Consider the following 8,106-nt stretch of genomic DNA (forward strand, 5'->3'; position numbering starts at 1 on the left):
ATTTTTATACTTGATTTATATGTGGATCCCACATTTCTCCTTTTATTATTATCATTATTTTTATTTTTAATAAAATGCTGAAGTGGTAGGTAGATGCAAGATAAAGGTAGAAAACATACTTTAGTGTTGTAAGAGAGCAACTGCAGATGATCAGGTGTTTGCTTGTAGACAATGTGCTAATCTGAGCTAGACAACGACAATAAAACATCCACGGATGCAGAAGCTTTCTCTCAAAACGGAGGGGGGGGTGAGGTTCTAAGCTTCACCACTGTTGTTCCCCGATTTCTCACCTGATGGCCCCCCTGCGACTGTGCCTGTCTTAGGTTGTTCCTCCCTTGAGGAATCTTACCCGTCTCTGGCTAACCAGTCATCTTCTGGGGCCATACAGGGAAATGTAAAGTTGGTAAGTGAGAGAGAAGCCATATTGTTTGAAAAGGTTAGCTTTTTACTTCTTTGTAGATATATGCCCTGTGGCTTCCATGCGCAGCACTTGTCTCGAGGTATCTTTACCACCTGGAGGAATTATGATACTCAGTAAATTCGATATGAGGCACGAATTCTATTTAAGGGTTGTCATTAGGAAGGAAGAAGAAAAGCTATAGAGGTAGCATACGGAACAAAAGATGGGAGGATTGATTATTTCTTTGACATATCTTTCTGTAGAGTACTTTAAGTATGTATAGGTTTTAAACTACTAACGAATTTGCACACACATATTAACATAATAGGAATACGGTGACATAAGCAAAGCAAATCTATAATTACCAGCCATCTCCAGTGAAGCCAAGAAAACCATTTAGGCACCCTAGGCATTTGTGAAAATTTATCTATGATATGATGGATATTGTCCAATCGTACTTGAACAGTCTGAGAGAAATCAGACAAATTAAAGCAGCCCATTTCTGGGATCTGTTCACATCCCATATGTCCTTTTAACCGTAGATAGTCTATAGTCATGAGATTTTGGAGTGCTACAACTTGCACCCCTCCCAACTCCTGGTTGAGTTCCAACAGTACAGATCTGCTCAAATTCGTTGTCTCACTGTATGCACATGCCAGCCTAGACATCTCCCTTCAAATTCCAATGTCAAGTCCAGGAAACAGTGGGGTGGACGCAGCCACAACCGCAGCATCGCCTGGAACCCTGTGGACGCTTTTTGATGATCATCCCCCGGCACGAGTCCTCCAGAGAGTGCTGATGCCGGGAGCTCCTCCTCATATCGTATCTTAGTTCATTTTCTGGGTAGCCAAACTAGGCCTTGAACTTCTGCATAGAAACAAACAGAGCCTTTGCCCACACTTTGACATGCCCTCTGTACCACTGTGTAGAAGTCATTGGAGGGCAGTGGAGGTCAGCACACAGGAGCTGCTTTTTTTTTTTTTTTTATTAAGAGAAACGCATATTATCAGGAAAGAGTACCTCCATACCTGATCATCTGACAACCTTTAAGTGATCAACATTAAGGATATTTAAAGCATGTGTTAATCTTTGATTTACCAATAGTTTTATCCTATCAAGGAGTAATCCCTCTTTCATTCTTTCTCTTTTTTTATTTTTAATCTTTAATCTACACTTACATGAAGAATACTATGTTTACTATGCTCTCCCCTATATCAGGTCCCCCCTAAAAACCACATTACGGTTTACGGTTACTGTCCATCAGCATAGCAAAATGTTGTAGAATCACTATTTGTCCTCTCTGTGTTGAATAGCCCTCCCTCCCATTTCTCCGTCCCTCCCATGCATTCTAATCTTAATACCCCCCTTCTTTCCCCCCCCCTTATCCATCCCTACCCACCCTTCCTCACCAGTTCCTTTCCCTTTACTACCTGTTAGTCCATTTCAGGGTTCTGCAATTCCACTGCTGTTTTGTTCCTTCAGTTTTTCCTTTGTTCTTATGCTCCTCAGATGAGTAAAATCATTTGGTATTTCTCTTTCTCCGCTTGGCCTATTTCACTGAGCATAATACTCTCCAGCTCCATCCATGTTGCTACAAATGGTAGGATTTTTCCTCTTCTTATGGCTGAGTAGTATTCCATTGTGTATATGTACCACTTCTTCTTTATCCATTCATCTACCGATAGACATTCAGGTTGCTTCCAATTCTTGGCTATTGTAAATAGTGCTGCGATAAACATAGGGGTGCATCTGTCTTTCTCAAACTTTATTGCTGCATTCTTAGAGTAAATTCCTAGGACTGGAATTCCTGGGTCAAATGGTAGGTGTGTTTTGAGCATTTTGATGAACCTCCATACTGCTTTCCACAATGGTTGAACTAATTTACATTCCCACCAGCAGTGTAGGAGGGTTCCCCTTTCTCCACAGCCTCGCCAACATTTGTTTTTGTTTGTCTTTTGAATGGCAGCTATCCTTACTGGTGTGAGGTGATACCTCATTGTAGTTTTAATTTGCATTTCTCTGATAATTAGCAATGTGGAGCATCTTTTCATGTGTCTCTTGGCCATCTGTATTTCTTTTTTGGAGAACTGTCTGTTCAGTTCCTCTGCCCATTTTTTAATTGGGTTATTTGTTTTTTGTTTGTGGAGGCGTGTGAGCTCTTTATATATTCTGGATGTCAAGCCTTTATCCGATCTGTCATTTTCAAATATATTCTCCCATACTGTAGGGTTCCTTTTTGTTCTATTGATGGTGTCCTTCGCTGTACAGAAGCGTTTCAGCTTAATGTAGTCCCACTTGCTCATTTTTGCTGTTGTTTTCCTTGCCCGGGGATATATGTTCAAGAAGAGGTCACTCGTGTTTATGTCTAGGAGGTTTTTGCCTATGTTTTCTTCCAAGAGTTTAATGGTTTCATGACTTACATTCAGTTCTTTTATCCATTTTGAGTTTACCTTTGTATATGGGGTTAGACAATGGTCCAGTTTCATTCTCCTACATGTAGCTGTCCAGTTTTGCCAGCACCATCTGTTGAAGAGACTGTCATTTTGCCATTGTATGTCCATGGCTCCTTTATCAAATATTAATTGACCACATATGTTTGGGATAATTTCTGGAGTCTCTAATCTGTTCCACTGGTCTGTGGCTCAGTTCTTGTGCCAGTACCAAATTGTCTTGATTACTATGGCTTTGTAGTAGAGCTTGAAGTTGGGGAGTGAGATCCCCCCTACTTTATTCTTCTTTCTCAGGATTGCTTTGGCTATTTGGGGTCTATGGTGTTTCCATATGAATTTTTGAATTATTTGTCCCAATTCGTTGAAGAATGTTGCTGGTAATTTGATAGGGATTGCATCAAATCTGCATATTGCTTTGGGCAGGATGGCCATTTTGACGATATTAATTCTTCCTAGCCATGAGCAGGGGATGAGTTTCCATTTGTTAGTGTCTCCTTTAATTTCTCTTAAGAGTGACTTGTAGTTTTCAGAGTATAAGTCTTTCACTTCTTTGGTTAGGTTTATTCCTAGGTATTTTATTCTTTTTGATGCAATGGTGAATGGAATTGTTTTCCTGATTTCTCTTTCTATTGATTCATTGTTAGTGTATAGGAAAGCAACAGATGCCTGTATGTTAATTCTGCATCCTGTAACTTTGCTGAATTCAGATACTAGTTCTAGTAGTATTGGAGTGGAGTCTTTAGGGTTTTTTTATGTACAGTATCATATCATCTGCAAATAGTGACAGTTTAACTTCTTCACCAATCTGGATTCCTTGTATTTCTTTGTTTTGTCTGATTGCCGTGGCTAGGACCTCCAGTACTATGTTAAATAACAGTGGGGAGAGTGGGCATCCCTGTCTGGTTCCCGATCTCAGAGGAAATGCTTTCAGCTTCTCACTGTTCACTATAATGCTGGCTGTGGGTTGATCTTATATGGCCTTTATTATGTTGAGGTGCTTGCCCTCTATTCCCATTTTACTGAGAGTTTTTATCATGAATGGATGTTGAATTTTGTCAAATGCTTTTTCAGCATCTATGGAGATGATCATGTGGTTTTTGTCTTTCTTTTGGTTGATGTGGTGGATGATGTTGATGGATTTTCGAATGTTGTACCATCCTTGCATCCCTGGGAGGAATCCCACTTAGTCATGGTGTATGATCCTTTTGATATACTGTTGAATTCTGTTTACTAATATTTTATTGAGTATTTTCGCATCTACATTCATCAGGGATATTGGTCTGTAATTTTCGTTTTTGGTGGGGTCTTTGCCTGGTATTGGTATTAGGGTGATGTTGGCCTCATAGAATGAGTTTGGGAGTATTCCCTCTTCTTCTATTTTGTGGAACACTTTAAGGAGAATGGGTATTATGTCTTCTCTGTGTGTCTGATAACATTCCGAGGTAAATCTGTCCAGCCCCGGGGTCTTGTTCGTGGGTAGTTTTTTGATTACCATTTCAATTTTTTGCTCATAATTGGTTTAACTTTTGTGGTTCTTCCTTTGTCAGTCTTGGGAGGTTGTATTTTTCTAGGAAGTTGTCCATTTCTTCCAGGTGTTCCAGCTTGTTGGCATATAGGTTTTAATAGTAGTCTTTAATAATTCTTTGTATTTCTGTGGATTCTGTCGTGATATTTCCATTCTCATTTCTGATTCTGTTGATTTGTATTGATTCTCTTTTTCTCTTAATAAGTTTGGCCACAGGCTTATCTATTTTGATTATTTTCTCAAAGAACCAGCTCTTGGTTTTGTTGATTTTTGCTATTGTTTTATTCTTCTCAATTTTGTTTATTTCTTCTCTGATCTTTATTATGTCCCTCCTTCTGCTGACTTTAGGCCTCATTTGTTCTTCTTTTTCCAGTTTCGATAATTGTGATGTTAGACTATTCATTTGGGATTGTTCTTCCTTCTTCAAGTGTGCCTGGATTGCTATATACTTTCCTCTTAAGACTGCTTTTGCTGCGTCCCACAGAAGTTGGGGCTTTGTGTTGTTGTTGTCATTTTTTTCTATATATTCCTTGATCTCTATTTTGATTTGTTCATTGATCCATTGATTATTTAGAAGCATGTTGTTAAGCCTCCATGTGTTTGTGAGCCTTTTTGTTTTCTTTGTAGAATTTATTTCTACTTTTATACCTTTGTGGTCTGAAAAATTGGTTGGTAGAATTTCAATATTGTGGAATTTACTGAGGCTCTTTTTGTGAGCTAGTATGTGGTCTATTCTGGAGAATGTTCCATGTGCACTTGAGAAGAATGTATATCCTGTTGCTTTTGGATGTAGAGTTCTATAGATGTCTGTTAGGTCCATCTGTTCTAGTGTGTTGTTCAATGCCTGTGTGTCCTTACTTATTTTCTGCCAGGTGGATCTATCCTTTGGGGTGAGTGGTGTGTTGAAGTCTCCTAAGATGAATGCATTCCAGTGTATTTCCCTCTTTAGTTCTGTTAGTATTTGTTTCACAAATGCTGGTGCTCCTGTGTTGGGTGCATATATATTTAGAATGGTTATATCCTCTTGTTGGACTGAGCCCTTTATCATTATGTAGTGTCCTTCTTTATCTCTTGTCACTTTCTTTCTTTTGAAGTCTATTTTGTCTGATATTAGTACTGCAACCCCTGCTTTCTTCTCACTGTTGTTTGCCTGAAATATGTTTTTCCATCCTTTGACTTTTAGTCTGTGCTTGTCTTTGGGTTTGAGGTGAGTTTCTTGTAAGCAGCATATAGATGGGTCTTGCTTTTTTATCCATTCTATTACTCTGTGTCTTTTGATTGGTGCATTAAGGCCATTTACATTTAGGGTGACTATTGAGAGATATGTACTTATTGCCATTGCAGCCTTTAGATTCGTGGTTACCAACGGTTCAAGGTTAGCTTCTTTAGTATCTTACTGCCTAACTGAGCTCGCTTATTGAGCTTATATATTCACTGTCTGGAGATTCTTTTCTTCTCTCCCTTCTTATTCCTCCTCCTCCATTCTTCATATGTTGTGTGTTTTGTTCTTTACTCTTTTTAGGAGTGCTCCCATCTAGAGCAGCAGTCCCTGTAGGATGCCCTGTAGAGGTGGTTTGTGGGAAGCAAATTCCCTCAGCTTTTGCTTGTCTGGGAATTGTTTAATCCCGCCATCATATTTAAATGATAGTCGTGCTGGATACAATATCCTTGGTTCAAGGCCCTTCTGTTTAATTGCATTAAATATATCATGCCATTCTCTTCTGGCCTGTAGGGTTTCTGTCGAGAAGTCTGATGTTATCCTGATGGGTTTTCCTTTATAGGTGACCTTTTTCTCTCTAGCTGCCTTTAAAACTCTTTCCTTGTCCTTGATCCTTGCCATTTTAATTATTATGTGTCTTGGTGTTGTTCTCCTTGGATCCTTTCTGTTGGGGGTTCTGTGTATTTCCGTGGTCTGTTCGATTATTTCCTCCTCTAGTTTGGAGAAGTTTTCAGCAATTATTTCTTCAAAGAGACTTTCTATCCCTTTTCCTCTTTCTTCTTCTTCTGGTACCCCTATAATACGAATATTATTCCTTTTGATTGGTCACATAGTTCTCTTAGTGTTGTTTCATTCCTGGAGATCCTTTTATCTCTATGTCAGCTTTTATACGTTCCTGTTCTCTGGTTTCTATTCCTTCAATGGCCTCTTGCATCTTATCCATTCTGCTTATAAATCCTTCCAGGGATTGTTTCACTTCTGTGATCTCCTTCCTGACATCTGTGATCTCCCTCCGGACTTCATCACATTGCTCTTGCAGTTTTCTCTACATCTCATCCCATTGCTGTTGCATTTTTCTCTGCATCTCTGTCAGCATGTTCATGATTTTTATTTTGAATTCTTTTTCAGGAGGACTGGTTAGGTCTTTCTCCATCTCAGGTATTGTCTCTGTGATTTTTGTCTGCCTGTAGTTTTGCTTTTTCATGGTGATAGAGATCGTTTGCAGAGCTGGTATGAGTGACCACTGGAAGAGCTTTTCTTCTTCTTGGTTTGTGGCCTTCCTCTCCTGGGAGAATAGCGAACTCTAGTGGCCTATGCTTGGTAGCTGTGTGCACACAGGGCTTCTGCTACCTGCCCGTTTGCTATGGAGTTGATCTCCGCTGTTGCTGTGGGCGTGGCCTGGCTGGGGCTGCTCCTCCAAAATGGTGGAGCCCTGTTGGAGGGGAAGCGGCCGGGAGGCTATTTATCTCCGTAAGGGGCCTCTGTGCTCCCTGTTGCCGAGGGGGTTAGAGTGCCCAGAGATCCCCAGATTCCCTGCCTCTGGTCTAAGTGTCCTGTCCTGCACCTTTAAGACTTCCAAAAAGCACTCTCCAAACCAAAACAACAACAGCAACGAGAGAGGGAACAGAAAAAAAAAAAAAAAAAAAAGGAAAAAACGCGCGATTTTCTTTGTCCTCAGGCCCCGGTTTCAGGCACCCGCTCACTGGTCCTGCTGCCCTGCCTCCCTAGCACCGGGGTCCCTGTCCCTTCAAGGCTTCCAAAAAGCACCCGCCAAAAAAAAAAAAGGGGGGGAAAACGTGCGATATTGTTTGTCCTCAGGCACCAGTCCCAGGCACCCGCCCACCGGTCCTGCTTCCCTGCCTCCCTAGCACTGGGGTCCCCGTCCCTCCAAGGCCTCCAAAAAGCATTCGTCAAAAAAAAAGGGAAAAACACGTGACCCTCTCTGTTCCCAGGCGCCGGTCCCAGGCACCTGCCCACCAGCCCTGCCGCCCCGCCTCCCTGGCATTGGGTTCCCTGTTCTTTTAAGGCTTCCAAAAAGCACTCGGCAATAAAAAGAAAAAAAAGGGAAAAACGCGCGATATTCTTTGTCCTCAGGCGCCGGCTCCAGACACCCACCCACCAGTCCTGCCACCCTGCCTCCCCAGTACTGGGAAAAACACACGATTTTCTTTGTCCTCAGGTGCCGGTCTCAGGCACCCACTCACCAGTCTTGCTGCCCTGTTTCACTGGTATTGGGGTCCCTGTCCCTTTAAGGCTTCCAAAAAGCACTCAACAAAAAAAAAAAAACAAAAGAAAAAACCGCTCCAGTTTATTTCCACCCGCCGGGAGCCGGGGGGAGGGGCGCTCGGGTCCCGCCAGGCCGGGGCTTGTATCTTACCCCCTTCGCGAGGCGCTGGGTTCTTGCAGGTGTGGATGTGGTCTGCATGTTGTCCTGTGTCTTCTGGTCTCTATTTTAGGAAGAGTTTTCTTTGTTATATTTTCATAGATCTATGTGGTTTTGGGAGGAGATTTC

Source organism: Manis javanica, chromosome X (genome assembly GCF_040802235.1).
Source record: "Manis javanica isolate MJ-LG chromosome X, MJ_LKY, whole genome shotgun sequence".
In the NCBI taxonomy this organism is placed as follows: Eukaryota; Metazoa; Chordata; class Mammalia; order Pholidota; family Manidae; genus Manis; species Manis javanica.